We start from the raw sequence: 17266 nt of genomic DNA on the forward strand, positions 1-17266 counted from the left end.
TCTCCAGGGGAGATGGCCATTCCACAATCCCTTCTCCTCCATTCTCCTGTTGGGATTTTGGACACACATGCACATGTGCCTGGTATACTTTTCAGGCCGCTGGGTCTGGGACTTGAACCCATACAATTGGCCATGTGGGATCCAGTGCCTAACCACGAAGCTACCTGCTAGCCTGAGATGGGTGCCTTTTTGTCTGCCTGTCTGTCTGTTATAGGACACATACACTTGCCAGAGAGAGAAGGAGAGAGGGAAAGCGAGAAATCCCGCTTGCCTTCAGGGATAATGGCCACACGACAACCCTTCTCTGTTTCCCTCTCGGCACTTGGGACACGCACACACATGCACCCAGCTCGACTCTTAAGCTGCTAGGTTCAGGACTGAAGCGCAGGTTGGCCGTGTGGGATCCAGCTGCCTTACCCCCATGCCATCTGGTGACCCTTCTGCTCTTTTAAGAAGCGAAAGCCATCAGAGCTTCCTTTCTTTGCACGATGCGAGGACTCAGCAAGAAGGTGGCCCTCTGCAAGCTAGGAAACGAGCCCTCACCAAGAACCGAATTGGCTGGCACCCTGACCCAGGTCACCAGGCCGTGAGAAATCAACATCCGTGCCTTAAGCCCCCCAGTTCACGGCGTTTCGCTGACAGCCTGCGGTGCCTGACACACGGGAGGGAACCCACGTGCTTTGATGTCTGTCTGCTGTAAACAAAACGATAGGAAGAGCTCCCTGAGTGTCCTTCATGGCAGCTGCTGGCCTGGACCTGGGTGTAGGCTAGCTCCACATCAGTCTGTCAACGAAGTAAGGCTGGAATTCCCATCGTAAGGAGAAGGAGACAGAGGCACAGAGCGAGGACGTAATGTGGGAAAATCACGCAGCCAGGGTGTGGCCGTGGCGGGATTTCCATCTGGTTCTTCAAGGCTTCAGAGTCTAGTCTTAACCACGTGCTCTCTTCTCCCCCAAACCAGCTAAGGTACTGCTGTGTCTCTGCAATTACAATTTAAAATAGCTATTTGTATCTCAGACTTTGCAAAATGTACACAAAACATAGCTCTATGAACCCATCGTCAGGGCCCTGTCGCAGGGCTGTGGGAAGGACCCAGCAAGCAAAGGCTGGAGTCAGAGGCTTCGCAGCTCCACACCTAATCCTCCCCTGAGCCCGGTGCAGGCCGTCGAACCTTACACATACTTGAAGGGTAAATCTGTTAAATAATAGGGTACAGGCTGGCCTGTGGGAGGGCGAGGCAGCTGGGGTTATGGTTGGCCACCGGCCGGGGAAGCGGCTTCCCTCTCCAGGGGCAGTGTTGCTTAAGTGACTGTCACGGAGACAGGTGGCCTCCAGTCAAGCTAGGAGGGAGTTTCAGCACAGCTGTCTGGCAGAGATTCTGGGATCCGTCATGCGGAGACAACTACAATGTTTACCTACAATAACCTGGAGAGATGTCCAAATACACTACATAAATATTCAGCCGTAGGAGGGAGCGAGCCTTGGCTTTGCACGGGCGCAGCGGAGACAGCGGAGACAACAGCCTCTGCGGATCAGGGAGAGGCTGCCGCGTTGAAGGGGAGGGATCAACGCGCGATGCCTGGTGCTCAGCCTTGCCCATCTAAGGACACGAGGTCGGTGCCCAGCTGCACCACGATGCCTGGATGGAAGTGTCCTACAGCCGACCCAGAGCGCCCGAGCACCTGCGCAGAGGAATCGCCTCTGAGAGTGACTGCGGCACTGCGATGTCAGGGGTGCCCATGCAGGTGTTTGCTGGTTTGTGACACCCAGAGAGGGTCTTTGGAGGTCGCTCCTGAGCAGCCTGGCTTTGGGATATACTTATAAGGACGTTTTGTAGGGACCGAAAGGGACGGCTCTTGTGGGAACGCGCAGGCACACTGTGCCTGGCTTTCCTCACCGCGGCGCATGCTTTCCTGTCAAATAAACCTCGCCCCATGGAGAGCTTTGCAGCTGTGTGTTTTCCCTAGGGCCACCGCCTGCAGCATTCCAAGGAGGTGAGGGTGGTAAAAATGGACAAGACTCCTCACTGCTCCCTCACATCAGAAGATAAAAGGCTCAGAGAAGGAAATTAGAGCCTCCTCAGACCCAGGAGCCATCCCGAAGTTCAAGGGACACAGGGACTCTCAGAAAAGTCTGGAGAGTGGGTGACGGGTTGGTGGGCTTGGAGCCCACCCGGGTCATGCCACAGCAGGCAGGAATGTTTCCCACCTTCCAGGGGACAGGGAATGGAGCCAAGTGGCCAAGAGGGTGTTAGCTGGGGAAGAAGGACCACGTGGAATGGCAGGAGGTGAGGACAGCCTCCAGGGAGGAGGGAGAAGGCAACCACAGACAGAACCACACGCTCCCTCCTTCAGTGCCTGCGGGGTAAGGTGCCCAGCAGGGCACTTAAGGGCAGGGAGAGGGTTGGGGCATCTCTGCAGGAGTCAGGAAAGCACCTGCCTGCCCCTCTGCCAGAGCCAGGCCACACACAGGAGCACCCAGCAAAAGCTTTCTCGCTGCCTTTCCTTCCTCCTTCCTGTTTCAACCCTGGAAGGTCAGAATGGCTTTGGCGAGAAGAGGTATGAGAAAGGAAGAAGCCCTCCATGCCAACCTCCTGGCTGTGGCAGGCTGGGGCGAGGCTGGAAGTGAGGTGGAGAGAGGAGTGGACTTGAGATTGGATCCGGCTCCTGGGCCAGCAGGTGGGTGGAGGGTGAGGTGGGTAGATTCCACATGGTCAATTGCATGACTCAAGTTCTGAACCCAGAAGTCTGAAAAAATATACCAGACATATGCGCCTACAGGCCCAAAATCCCTAGTGGAGAATGGAGGAGAGGGGATTGCTGTGTGGTCATCCCTCTGGGGGAGTAATTTCTCATTTTCTCTCCGTTTCTCTCTTGCTCTCTGTCTGTCTCTGGCAAGTGCAAATACACTATTGGGGAAAAAAAAAAAAAAAGAAGGAAAAGAAAATTTGACCCAGCTTTTATCCCCTACTAGAGACCACATGACCTAATCATGCTTCCACCTAAAACAAGAACTAGCCCCAGGAAGTGAAGAAAACGGGAAACGAAAAGGCAGCTGCAAACTTACTTATTTATGCTAGCATGTGTGGATGGACAAAAGAGAATGAGAGAGAGAAGCAGCCTTGATGGAGCGCAATACTCCATGACCCCCTTTCTCCAGCTCTTTCCTTCCTTGGGACCTGGCGCCCTGAGTGCCCGGCATGTTTTCAGGCTGACTCAGGAACGCAAGCGCGCAGTCAGCCATATGGCTTCCAGCCTCGCAGGGCACTTGCTTTGCCATCTTGCCACAGCAGCTGGACCGTAGCTGCGTTCAAACAGAACGCAGAGTGGACAGCTCTGCCGAGGCACTGAGGGCTGTCACAGCCTGCGAGAGGGCTGAGCTTGGTAGGGAAGAGGAGAAAGCAGCTTCCTGCCTCTCCCCTCGGTCCCACTGAAGTCTCAGCTTCTCCCCTCTGAGAGAATGACCCGAGCCACAGTCACTGCATGCTCCTGAGTTAAAATACCCCGTGACCACATGGACCATGTAAACCAGAATAGAAATCATTCGTCTTAGTAATATATTATTATTATTATTATTATTATTATTATTATTATTTTTAGCTTTTTGCCATAGGGTGTGTGCTCTTGCTGGAGAGAGACAGGAGCAGTGAAAAGCAAAGTGAGAAATCACCCCCCCACACACAGGGAGGATGGCCATGTCACAGTCCCTTCTCCTCCATTCTCTTCTCAGAATTTCGGGTGTGCACACACATGTGCCTGGTGTGATTTTCAAGCCACCAGATCCGGGACTCGAATCACAGTCAACCATGTGGGAGTCCAACACCTTAACAACCACACCACCCGCTGGCCCCAGTTATGTATCTTATTTAACCCGATATATCCAGAGCATTGCTATTTTCGCATGTAACTAATATAAAAATCATTGGAATATTTTATGTTCTTGTCTTTTACACCAAGTCTTTGAGGTTCTATGTGTGCTTCACACTTAAAGCGCATTCCCTGCTTGGACCAGTCTCTTACCCAGTGCTCGACGCTGCATGTGGTTCTTGGGCACTCAGGAACGGTTCTGTCTCCTGGGACAGCCATGCACCCAATTAGCGTTTCAGCTAAGGACGGCCTGCACATATGATGGTGGCCTCATAAGATGATCATGTATGGCCTAGGTGTGTAGCAAGCTATCACACTAAGTTTTTCTTTTTTAAAATATTTCTTTATTTAGAGAGATTTTTGCCATAGGATGTGTGTACTTGCCAGAGAGACAGAAAGTAAGAAACCAGCCCCCCACCACCTGGGGAGGATGGCCATGTTGTAATATCATCTCCTCTGTTCTCCTCTCAGGATTTTGGGTATGCTTGCACATGCGCCTGGTGTGAGTTTGAAGTCTCTGGGTCCGGGACTCAAACCATGGTCAGCTATGTAAGAGTCCAGTGCCTTACCACCACGCCACCTGCTGGCCCTACCGCTGAGTTTTTCGAAGTGCACTCTATGACGTTAGTGATTACATTGCCTAATGACACATTCATCAGAATATATCCCCGTCATTAAGTGACACGTAACGATTGTAGAAAATCCATTCCAGCCTGAGACCAAAGCCATGGTCTTTATCCAATTCAAACAGTCCCGCTCCCCAACCCAGACATGACCAGGCTTGGAAACTTGAGGCTGGGTTGGGGGTAGGAACAGGGTGAGGGGCTTTTCTCCCTTCTTCACTTTATCTTTTCTCCACTTCAGAGCAGGCTTTTGGCCCACCCCCCTCCTCCCATTCTCCGCCCAGGGTCAGTGGGCAGAGGCAACACAAGGAAAAGGGCAAAATCCTAGGTCACCATGGCTCCCTGAAGCCATCCGCCCAGGTGGTGCCCAGGGAAGGTGCAGTCTCCCACGAGGTGTGTCTGTTCTGGGGACCCCCAGGTTCCTTGGCGGGGCTCCTCCTTTGCTACCTGTTGGTGCTCAGCTCTAGGCTGCTGGCTGCCCTGCTCAGGACTTCCCTGGGCAGCCACCCTGGCGGTGCAGTCCTCTGGGTTGTCTCAGCCATTGTGTGGCTAATGACTGGATGCCTGAAAGTGGGTATTTCTAAGGATAGAGGTTATCAGTTCATGGTTCTGTAGGTCCAAGGCCAAGGGCCCCACGTGGCGTGGCGTTGTGGAGTCAGAAGGCGGTACAGGGCAACAAGAGCCTGAGCGGAACAGAGCGTGCGCTTGCCTGTCCCATTCACTCTGCTAACCATGACTATCCAGTCTGGGGACCCTGCCCTGGTGCCTAATTGCTTCCCAAAGGCCCCACCTTGAACACCAGAGTCAGATTAAATCTCTGCCTTCTCAGTACTTTTTTCTTTTTCTAAATTTTCATTTATTTATTTTAATTTACATTTTATCACATGTCTTTACAGTATACATTTCTTTTTCTGACACAAAAACCGTGCAAATCAGTCAAGACAAGGATATTACTATATACATTAGCATCAGCAAGTGGCTTCTCATTTTTTTTGTCAATTAAGTATACTTTTACCCATTTTTTCCTTCCCTTTTCCTCTCCCTCCCTTCCATACTAAACTTTTTTTTTTCACATTTTATTGATTCACAAAGGATCTTAAAAGTATGAACAAAGCTAGAGTCTAGTGACAAGTGTACATCATTTTCTTCTGAAACAATTTTTTCCCTCTCTCTCCATTCCCCTTTTTATTAAAGAAAGGTATAAACTAACTTATTTGCAAAAAAAAAAAAATTAGATTAATCTCGATTTGGTCTGTTATTTGCACAAAGCCCCATAAGAATTCAATTTCTGATGCAAGGCAACAGATACTATGGTGTTACTGTGGCCCGACCTTTCCGCTAACAGTCAACATTATTACTGATATTTCAGAGAGAGACAGAGACAGAAAGCGAGAAATCACCCCCCAGGGGGGAGGGCCATGCCGCAATCCCTTCTCCTCCATTCTCCTCTCGGGATCTTGGGCACGCACGCACACGCGCCCGGCGTGAGTTTTAAGCCACCGGGTCCAGAACGCGAACTGCGGTTGACTATGTGGGAGTCCAGCGACATAGCCATTACGCTAACTGCTGGTTTCCCCTTCAGAACTTTTTGAAGAGCTGGTCTGGTGTTGATAAATTCTTTCAGGTTTTGTTTATCTGAGGATGTTTTTATCTTTTTTCTCACATGAAAGATAATCTTGCTGGATACGGTATTTTTGGTTGAAATTGTTTTTCACTTAACACTTTTAATATACTTTCCCATTCTTTCCTTGCTGCATTGTTTCCAATGAGAGGTCTGATGTTAGCCTGATGGGACATCCTTTGAAAGTAACTTGACATTTCTCTCTTGTCAATTTTAGCATCTTCTCTCTGTCCATGGTTTTGGTCAATCTGGCTGTGATGTGTCTTGGAGAAGATCTTCGTGGGTTGATTCTATGTGGGGGTCCTTTGCATTTCTTGGGTCTGGATATTTGAGTGCCTCTCTAAGTTTGGAACGTTTTCTTGCAGGGTTTCATGGAAAGGATTATCAATGCCTGATTACTCTCTTCACCTTCTGGGATGCCAATTATCCGGATGTTTGGGCATCTAATGGTATCTAGTATTACTCATATATTTTCCCCATTTTCTTGGGTTATTTTCTCAGTCTTTTTGTTGAATTTTTCTAGGTGAGAGGTTCTGTCTTCTACATCTGAGATTCAATTTTCTGCACGATCTAATCTGCTTTTAATACTTCCAAGGAAGGTTTTGATTTCCTGAATTGCAGCCTTCACCTCTAACAGTTCCGTCTGATTCCTTATTATGATGTGTACTTCCTCTTTCAGATCATAAGAACTTCCTCACTTCCTTGAACTTGTCTCTTTTCTCCTGTGTATTTTGGAGTTTGTTGTCTCTCTTTTCTTATGTTTCTGTTAGCTTTGTCACTATGAATATTCTGAAATCTTTATTTGACATTTCTAGGAGTTCCATTGTACTTACTGTCTATGGATGATGAAGGGCTGTCTTTTCCCCTTGAGGGAGAGATATGTTCTTGATTTCCCATACTTTTTGTGCCTCCGCAGTGGTGCATTCTGGTCATCTGATGGATTAGACGTTACTTCCTACCTTCTTGGAGTTAATTCTGAGTGTTGGAGGCATGCAGAAGGAGATGGCTGGCAATTTTTCTGCCATACGGATTCCCTTATCCTCACCAAGCAACCTGGATTTTGGCTTTTCGCTGACTGTTGGGTCAGAAGGAGGGGTTTGGGGCAGAGGCTTTTTTTTTTTTTTTGAGAAGTTTTTGCTATAGGGCATGTGTGCTCGCCAGAAAGACAGAGAGAGATAGAGATAGAAAGCGAGAAATCACCCCCTAGGGGAGATGGTCACACCGCAATCCCTTCTCCTCCATTCACCTCTCGGGATCTTGGGCATGCATGCACACGTGCCCAGCGTGAGTTTAACCAACCGGGTCCAGGACTCGAATTGCAGTCGACTACATGGGAGTCCAGTGACATAGCCATTACCCCAACTGCTGGTCCCGGGGCAGAGGCTTTTTCCAGTTAAAGGAGCAGGGAACGCCCACCTCAGACACACATGGATTCTGGCTTTTTGCTGGGTATTGGGCCAGAAGGAGCCCTCTCAGTACAGTTTTCATGGATCACTGATTGCAGCCCATGAACTTTGGCGGAGCATGTTCGAGCTGTAGCATGGGCCCACTGGAGATGCCATTTGAGCATCTGACCCTGCTGTTCAGGGCGGGTCATGCATCTCACCCTCTCCGCCTCCTCCCTTTGCTGTAGAGCTGGCTCAGCCCCAGGCCTGGGGCTCAGATTTTCCAAGCACAGAGCTACTGTTGGCTTTTTGATGCTCTTTTTTGTTTTGTTTTCGGGGTTTCGCCTTAGGGTGTGTGTACTTGCCAGGGAGACAGGAGAAGGGAAAGCGAGAAATCACCCCAGAGGGAGATGCCCACACCATAATCCCTTCTCCTCCGGTCTCCTCTCAGGAGATTTTGGTGCACACGTGCACCCAGTGTGTTCTTTTTTTTCTTTTTTTGGAGAGGTTTTTGCTATAGGGCGCGTGTGCTCGCAAGACAGAGAGAGACAGAGAGACAGAAAGTGAGAAATCACCCCCCATGGAGGATGGCAACACCGCGATCCCTTCTGCATTCTCCTCTCGGGATCTCGGGCACGCACGCACACGTGCCCGCCCAGTGTGATTTTAAGCCACCGGGTCCAGGATTCCAACGGCAGTCGACCGTGTTGAAGTCCACTACACCACCTGCTAGACCACGTTTTGGAGTTTCTAAAATGCTATCTAAATTTCTACCATTTTATTATTTCTAAAATGGTTTTTTGGGGAGATAAACAATCATCTCACATAAGAAAGTGAGCTTTCAAAAATTAAATCAGGTTCGGAGAAGTCACAACATATTTCTGCACAGAATAACAGAGAAACATGTCCTGACTTCCCCGACAACCTAGCACATGAAGAGAGAAGTAAACAGCAGGTGTCTGCGGGTGCCGGGCACACGTCTGTGTAAAAAGGGTACCGTTTGAATATTTACAGAGCAGAACTTCTCTAGTTTATTTATTTTAAAGCTTATGTTTTTCAATGCCAGAGGGCACATATGCAAGCCAGAGAGAGAGAGAGAGTCTCCCAGAGGGGCCTGGTCATGTTGCGGTCCCTTCTCTCATCTCCCCTTCTAGTCAGGGTCCCGGGCACGTGTGCACTCACACCTGGTGTGTTTTTTATGGGCTGAGATTTGAACCGTAGTCAGCCAACTCCCTCCACCCAGGGCCTAACCACTGTACTATGGGGCCAGCTATGGAAGTAATACTCCCATGGCCTCTTTTCTGCCTTGCCCTTGCCTGGCCTGCTATCACCTCCTAGGCCCCTTGCTGCTACCCCTTTGTTACATCCCACCAGCAGTGGGCTCTGACAGGCCTTGGGAGGAGGAGGAGGGAAGAAGCCATTGTTCTTTCTCTGCTTTCCGTGGTGTGCTAGCTACAGCTCTGGGCCTCGCGGCCTTTGGAGGCTCTCCCATGGCCTCCGTCCCTGCAGCAGTGTTAGCAGTGTGGCCTTCCTGGGTTCCGATGTCATTACTTTCTCTCGTGTCCCTCAAGCTCAAAGTGCTGTAAGGACTTCCTGCAGGTATCACCTCCTGGTTATTTCTCGCCCACTTTTAACTCCCATAGCCCTTCAAACCACTGTAACTTCCTGAGTTAAATCTCCACTCTGTGAACACTTGTGCCTAACACGGTTTCTGTTTCCTGGGCTGGACCCGGGCCACTGGAGTCAGCCAAGCGCTCTCTGACGTCAGCTGGGCTCACTCCACGGCCTCACGGCCTCCTCCTCACTCTCCACTCTGCAGCCCCTGGCACCGGCCTGCTCTCTGCCTCCCACACAGAGCAGGTTCGCGGCATAGCAGGGAGCGTCCGGCCTCAGACAGCTTGGCCTCAGGCTTGCTGCAGCAAGGGGCACCCTCAGGCCAGGACTCCTGGGCTCTCGTACCTGACACCGTGTGCTGTGCCTGGCACCAAGGTCCCACGGGGGTCAGGGCACGCCTGGGGGCCTGTGCGTTCTGTACACACCAGGAGCAGCCTGTCACCTGTGGTCTAGGTCACACCAACACCACAGCCTTGACTCCAGCTGTCCACACTGAAGGACACCTTGGGACCTCTCAACCTTGACCCTCCAGATAAGGAAACAAAGGAGAAAAGGACGCATTGAGAGGTGACCTGCGCAGGGTCACATGGTGACTTGGGACAGCCACAGACAGACTGCAGGTCTCCTGATCCAAAGCACTTTAAAAATGAGACAAAACAAAACAAATCACTTCAGGGACAGCTCTATAGTGCAGTAGTGAAGCACAGTACATTAGAGGGTGGATCCCATGTGGCTGACTGCACTTTGAGTCCCAGCCCCAGTAGCTTAAAAAACATGCCAAGTGCATGCACGTGTGTGTATGTGAATGTGTGTGTGTGTGTGCGCACCCATAGTCCTGATGGGATGGAGAAATAGAGAAGAGATTGCAGAGTGGCCATCCCCCTTGGAGGGCCACTATCTCCCTCTCTCCTTCTGGCAAGCATATGCACCCCCTGGCAATAAATATGAAAAAAAGAGAAAAAAGAAAGTCGTATTTTGAGGTGCGAGTGTAAGAAATAGTGCAGAGACAGTCCCTGTTCCCTTAGCCTGGCTTCCCAACAGAACAGCATCTCAACGAAGACGTCGGCATTGATACGGTCCACTGGTGTTTTCCATTTCTTTGGCTTTTCTTGTACTCATTTGTGTTTCTGAGCGTGTGCGTGTGCACGTGCATTTAGTGTTACGTGAGTTTATCACACGTGTAGATTTGTGTAGTCACCGCCACAGTCCAAACACAGAGCAGTCCAGCTCCACGTGATGCCCTCGGTGGCTCTTTCGTGGCCACACCCACTTCCCTCCTTTTATGGGCGACCCCTCCTTAACCTCTGACCCTCTAATCTGGTCTCCCTTTCTATAGCTTTGTCACTTCAAGAATGCTATTCAAGTGGAATCCCACAGTATGTAATGTTTTAGGTTTGGATTTTAAAACTCAGCAACCGGAGGACTTAGCCAGGTCGCTGTGTCTATCAGCAGTCTGCTCCTTGGACCAGGTGGGGCTTCTGCAGTAATGCGAGTGGGCCCGCGCGGGGAAGGGACCGGGTTCACGTCCCAGGACTCCCTGAGCACACAGGCACACAGTGACCCTGAGATCCAGGCTGGCTGAGATTGGGGTGGAGCTCAGTGTGAAAATCCTGTTAGGGGGTACCTTTCTGTTTCTCTCTCTCTTTGTCTGTCTCTCCCTTGTAGAATAAATGAATAAACTTAAAGAAAGTTTGTGGTGTAGTCATGGGTCCTCCAGGGGAAAGATCAGCTAACCCTGAATGGACCTGAAGAAGCTGTTCAGGTGCAGGTGGGTGTTGAACTGGGAGTGACAGCTGAGGCACCAGTAGTGGGGACTGGGGCAGATGGAGGGCTGACCACGCCCACCACCTCAGGAAGTGCATGTGCCAATGTGACTCCGTCAGGGAAGAAGCACAGGAAACTCCCCCAGCAGGTCCAGCTTGCCCAGAGAAAGAAGGCAGCCACAGACGTGGAAGCCCCCTCAAAGCAGCCACGACTAGTGAACCACAGTTCAAATGGCAAGTGAAGGCAAACGCCCCCCAGGATGGAGACATGGAGGAGCTCGAAAATGAGAGCTGAAACTCTTACTTCTTCCGTCAGAAGATTCACAATTAGAGTGAGGAGGACTCGGTGGTCGATGCAGAGGACTTTGGAGGAAATGTCCCCCTTTTTCACTCTCCCCAGACTCCTCTCCTGTAATGGCTTCCTGATCTCCCCTGGAGAAGGATGAGGGGTGTCAAGGGAGGGAAGAGGTCCAGAAGAAAGATGGGAGAGGGGCCTCAGTCAGCTCCATTTGTAATAAAGCCTTAGAGCTCTGAAAAAATAGGAAGAAAGAAAAGAAAAAGAAGAAAGAAAGTGCTCCTTTCACCACGGAATAGAAGTCTGTGGTGTACATGTACCCGTTTATTCAAGCAGCCACCTGTTGAACTGGATTCTCTCTAGGTGGGGCAATTACGAATAAAGCTGCTGAATACCCACGCACAGGTTTTTGTGTGAATGTAAGTGCATTTCTTTGGGATAAGTAGGTCCCAGGAGTGCAACTGCGGGACACTGGCAACTGCATGTTTAGTTGTATAGACCGCTGTACCCTTTTACCTTCCCGTTAACAACGTAGAAGTGATTCAGTTCTTCTGCATCTTTGTCAGCATTTAGTGCCATTATGTTTTTTATCTTAGTTTTTCTGATAAATGTGTCGGATAGCCCTTTTGTGGTTTTATTTGCATTTCCCTGTTGGTAAATGAAGTTAAACAACTTTGCATGTGGTTGTTGGCTTTTTGTATGTTTCCTTTCCATTCAGAACCTTTTTTAAAAAAGGTGTTTAATTTTATTTGTTGTTATTATTCTTCAATTTGACCAGAGAGAGACAGGGCGAGGAGACAGAGGGAAAGTGAGAAAGACTTAAACTGTGGTCGACCACGTGGGAGTTCAGTGCCTTAACCATCATGCCACCTGCTGGCCCCTCTTTGTCCACTTTTTAATGGGATTTTTGTCTTTTTATTATTGAATTTTAAGAGTTCTTTTTACAAAGGATCTTTATAAAGTTCATGGAAAATGTGTATTATTAGAAAACTGCCTGGGGACCAGCAGTTAGCATAATGGCTATGTCTCTGGACTCCCATGTAGTTGACCGCGGTTCAAGTCCCAGACCTGGTGGCTTAAAACTCACGCTGGGAACGTGTGCGTGCGTGCCCAAGATCCCGAGAGGAGAATGGAAGAGAATGGATTGTGGCGTGGCCATCCTCCCTGGGGGGTGATTTCTCGCTTTCTGTCTCTCTGTCTCTCTGGTGCGCATACGTGCCCTATAGAAAAACCTCCCCCCACCCCCCACCCCCCCAAAAAAAGAAAAGAAAAGAAAGTTCCAGAGAAACAAAAGTTGTTTCAGGAGGAGAACAGAATTCCTGTGCATCTTAAGGGTGGAGTAGCCGATGCCCTCCTGTATAGAGCCGCCATGGTTCTTAACGTTGGTGGAGCAGCATATGCCGTTTATCAGCCGGCTATCGCTATTGCTTCATTTCCCAAAAATCAGGAATGACTTTGGACATCCCAGCAGTCCCAGCTCTCTAAGAATCAGTACTATGATAAATAACTGAGCTCTTCTCTGGGGATCAATATTTATTGACTTGTACTAACTGCCATCAATAAAGCAGTCTTTATCATGGTGTGGGGGGAGGGGGGGCGGAATGCCTGGATCTCAAAATCTGTTTGCACCAAAATAAATTTGTACTTTAATCCCATTTTTTTTTCATGGACTGTTTGAAGTCCCCTTGTATGTTTTAGATACATAGCCTTCATTAGATACATGATTTGCAAACGTCTTCTCTCATTCTGTAGGTTGCTGTTTCACTTTCTTGTTGGTGTTCTGGAAGCACAGAAGTTTTTGATTTTTATGAAGTTCAGTCTCCTTTGAATTTTGTGGCTCGTGCTTTCGGTGTCGTGTCTGAAAAAAACATTGCTTAATCTAAGGTCACATACTCCTATGCTTTCTCCTAACGCTTCGGTATGTTTAGCTCTTTCACTTAAGCCTTTTATCCATTTTGAGTTCATCTTTATATTTGGCGTGGAAAAGGGGTCCAGCTTTGTTCTTTTGTATGTGGCTATCCAGTTGTGCTAGCACCATTTGTTGAAAAGACCATTCTTTCCCCATTGAATTGTCTTTGTACTCTTGTCAAAAATCCACGGACTGTCTGGCTCAGCCACAGTGACACAATAGGAGGGTGCTACTAGAGCCACAGGGGAGGTTCAGGTTCAGATTCTGAGTTGATCTGAACACTCATCAGGGTCTCACCCAAACATGCCCACGACCCTGGCTGGCTGGGAGGTTGGGTGGAGGATCATGGTGTGGTGAGACCTTGATGAAGGTACTCCTCTCTCTTTCTCTTAAAAGTAATAAAGAGGGGCTGGCAGGTGGTGTGGTGGTTAAGGATGCTGGACTCCCACATGGCTGACCGCGGTTTGAGTCCCAGACCTGGCAGCTTACTTTCTCACTTTCCCTCTCTCCCTCTCTCTCTCTCTCTGTCCTTCTCTGGTCAAATAAAATAAATAAATAAATAAATAAATAAATAATAGATAAATAAAGTTGAATAAAATAATTTTTAAAAAAGTAATAAAGGAACGTAAAAAAATAAAAGGCCCAATCATAGGTAGTGCCACTTTTGAGAATCTGGAAACCACTTGCGAAGCATGGGTTCGGTTTCTAGGCTAACTGAGCCTGAGCATGGTTGTGCAGACCTGTGGTTCTGGCTAATTGGGAGGCTGGGGTAGGAGGATAACAACAAAGCATTACACTATGTAGAAAATGCCTACCTGTCTCTCTCTGTTCCCCTCTCATTCTGCTTCTCAAAAGGAAGGAAAGAAGGAAGGAAGGAAAAGAAAGAAGAAAGGAAGAGAGAAAGAGAAAAAAAGAAACTCAATTGACTATGTGGGAGTTTTTTTCTGGACCTTAGTTCTATTCCATTTGTCCATATGCATAAACTCTTGCACCAATCTGTACTAATAAATGTAGCTTTTTACTAAGTTTTAAAATGGGGAGTTGTGAGTCCTCTAACTTTGTTCTTTTTCTAGATTGTTTTTGTTATTCTGGGTCCTTTGCTCTTCCATATGGTTTTAAAGATTAGTTTGTCAATTTCTGCAAAAATTGCCATGGAATTTTATGTTTGATTAGTTTTTTAGATTTTTTTTCCCTCTGCAGGGCACATGTGCTCACCAGAGAGAGACAGAGAGGCAAAGTGAGAAATCATCCCACAAGGGAATGACCACACCACGATCTCTTTTCTTCATTCTCCTCTAGGGTTTTTCGGTATGCACACATATGTGCCTGGTGTGATTTTTCAAGCCGCTGGGCTTAAGCCGTGGTTGATCATGTGAGAATCCAGCTCCTTAACCTCCACGTCACCTGCTGGCCCTTATTGCCTTCTTAAATCAGATCTTTCCATCCATAAACATTGGTATATTTCTGTCTACTTAGGACTTCTAAAATTTCTCTTAATAATGTTTTGTAATTTTCATTGTATTTATCTTGCACTTTTTAATAGAATTTACTCCTAAGTATTTTATTCTTTTTGATACTACTGCACATGAGATTTTTTTAATTTAATTTTTTCTTTGAAATTAACTAATTTATTTAATAATTCTTTTAAAAACTTTTTTTACATTTTCCAACAAGCACTTTACATTTTCCGACTTTACAGATCAAAACATTTTTGCTCATACTCCATGGTTATTGACAGTTAATAAACAACTTTCAAAATTAAAAAAACCCTAAATTTTTAAAGATAACTTTCAAAATGTTTGCTACAATTGTGTTTGTGACTCTATAACAACAGAGACAGTATGGTCTCAACTATTTTTGAGAAAATATTTACATGTCAGCTACTCAAACTGTTAAAAAGCACACACCAGCACACAAGTCACACATAATCCTTCAGTTCAGCCCCGCCTACCAAGCATTCTGTGATGCACCACCTGCTAGCAAAGGTCAGCCTCTTTTTCTTCCTTCCAAGTCTTCTTCAAGGTAATCCTCTGGCTGTGGCTACTCCTTTGCAGTCTCTGCTGATGACAATGCTGGGCTGGAAAAGTCCAGGTTATTTTATGGTACGAATTTTTTCATATGGCTTCTCTAATCCTCTCTGCCAGGCAGAACTGTTTATGGTGTCAGACAATCTTTCCAAGAGTTTTTATTGGTTTTCTTTCTTTTTATTTTTTTTTCCCTTTTTTGGGAGAGATTTTTGCTATAGGGCGCGTGCGCTCGCCAGACAGACAAAGAGAGACAGAGAGACAGAAAGCGAGAAATCACCCCCCGGGGGGATGGCCACACTGCAATCCCTTCTCCTCCGTTCTCCTCTCAGGATCTTGGGCATGCACACACACATGCCTGGCATGAGTTTAAGCCGCCGGATCCGGGACTTGAACTGTGGTTGACTATGTGGGAGTCCAGTGACATAGCCATTACACTAATTGCTGGTCCCAGAAATCAAGCCACCAGGTCCAGGACTTGAACCGTGGTCGACCAGTAGGAGTGTCCAGCGCCTTAACCACCATGCCACCTGCTGGTCCCCATGTTGGCTTTCTTAAGATCAACCTCAGTTTCATAGTTTTCTGGTCACATCTTCAGATATGACATCCCTGTCAAAGCCCTGGCGATAAGGAATATTTCCAATTTCTTATGCAAGGTAACAGGTAGGATTGAACTTATGCAAATAGCCCTTCTGTCACAAAATAAGAATACTCACAAATATTTTCCAGTTCCAGAGGGGTCAGGAAGGGAGAAAAGTTTATATTTCAATTAAAAAAAAAAAATTTTTTTTTAACACATTGCTGAACCTATCAACAGCTCAAAAGAAAGCAAAATCCTTAAATCTGGAAAACAAAACAAAACAAAATCAGTAATGTTTTAGCTAAAAGTCATAAAATTCGATTTCACCAGTTTAGTCTCATGTAATTAATCTCTCTTCTGTTGAATTTGCAGTGTTACTGTGGTCCAATCTTTGCATTTAAATTCTGGAAGTTAACACTTAACATTATTATTAATCTTTCCGGACTTGTCCCTGGCATTAAGTTGGTCAATTTCTTGGTTACTTTCTGTTCTCTTATTTCTGTCCGTGTGTCTTTATTCTTAATTTAATTTAAAAATTTATTTATTTATTTATTTTAAATACGTCAAATTTTATTCACAAGGTTGTAGCCACATTGAAAAAACATGGAATGCTTCACGAATTTGCGTGTCACCTTTGCTCAGGGGCCACGTTCATCTCTGTATTGTTCCAGTTTTAGTGTATGTGCTACCAAAGCAAGCACCTTCATTTAATTTTTAAGAAGTTTATTTAGTCATTAAGCGTGAGAGACAGATACAGCACCCCAGATGCCGTGATCCACCCCACACGTCAGCCAACCCTATAGCGCCCTATAGCTAAAACCTCCCCCCCAAAAAAAGAACCTTACATTCTTTTAAATAGTCCGTCACTGTTTATGAACTTAGATTTCATGAGTCTGTAGCAATTCTAACAGTTCCAAATCCCTAACACACTGCCCCCATAACATCCTGAATGTGCAGGTTCCTGTGTGCGCGCGTGCCCGAGATCCCAAGAGGAGAGTGGGAGAAGGGATTTCGGTGTGGCCATCCCCCCGGGGGGTGATTTCTCACTTTCTATCTCTCTGTCTCTCTCTGTCTTTCTGGAGAGCGCACATGCCCTATAGTAAAGAACTTCTCAAAAAAAAAAAAAGTTCGTAGTACAGAGATTCTGTCTCTCTCTCTCTTTTTTTTTTTTTTTTTTTGAGAGGTTTTTGCTATAGGGCACATGCGCTCGCCAGACAGACAGAGACAGAGAGATAGAAAGTGAGAAATCACCCCCCAGAGGGGATGGCCACGCCACCATCCCTTCTCCTCCATTTTCCTCTCAGGATCTTGGGCACGCACGCACGTATACACGCCGGGCGTGAATTTAAGCCACGGGGTCCGGGACTCGAACCGCGGTTGCCTACGTGGGAGTACAGCGACATAGCCATTACGCTAACTGCTGGTCCCAGTACAGAGATTCTCAAGTCGGAGGTAGGCCCCGTTGACCCTGTTCTCCTCCTTGAGATATCTTCTCACCTGACCAGGAGACCAGCACACAGATCAGCTGCCCCCGACTAATGCCCCACTGCAACCCCTGCAGAAGGGCCACTGGGATGGCTGACACC

At 47.5% G+C, this 17266-nt stretch overlaps 1 non-coding gene and 1 pseudogene across 1 annotated transcript; one reads left to right on the plus strand and one right to left on the minus strand.

Annotated features, from left to right (window-relative positions):
• The first annotated feature begins 488 nt into the window (after positions 1-488).
• Positions 489-11167, plus strand: LOC114009289 (uncharacterized protein C11orf98 homolog pseudogene; annotated as a pseudogene).
• Positions 11168-16277: 5110 nt separating this feature from the next.
• Positions 16278-16381, minus strand: LOC114009290 (U6 spliceosomal RNA). Its single transcript, XR_003550735.1, has one exon. It is a non-coding gene; the product is annotated as a U6 spliceosomal RNA (small nuclear RNA).
• Positions 16382-17266: the final 885 nt, after the last annotated feature.

Source organism: Tupaia chinensis, unplaced genomic scaffold (genome assembly GCF_000334495.1).
Source record: "Tupaia chinensis unplaced genomic scaffold, TupChi_1.0 Scaffold000511_1, whole genome shotgun sequence".
NCBI lineage: Eukaryota > Metazoa > Chordata > Mammalia > Scandentia > Tupaiidae > Tupaia > Tupaia belangeri.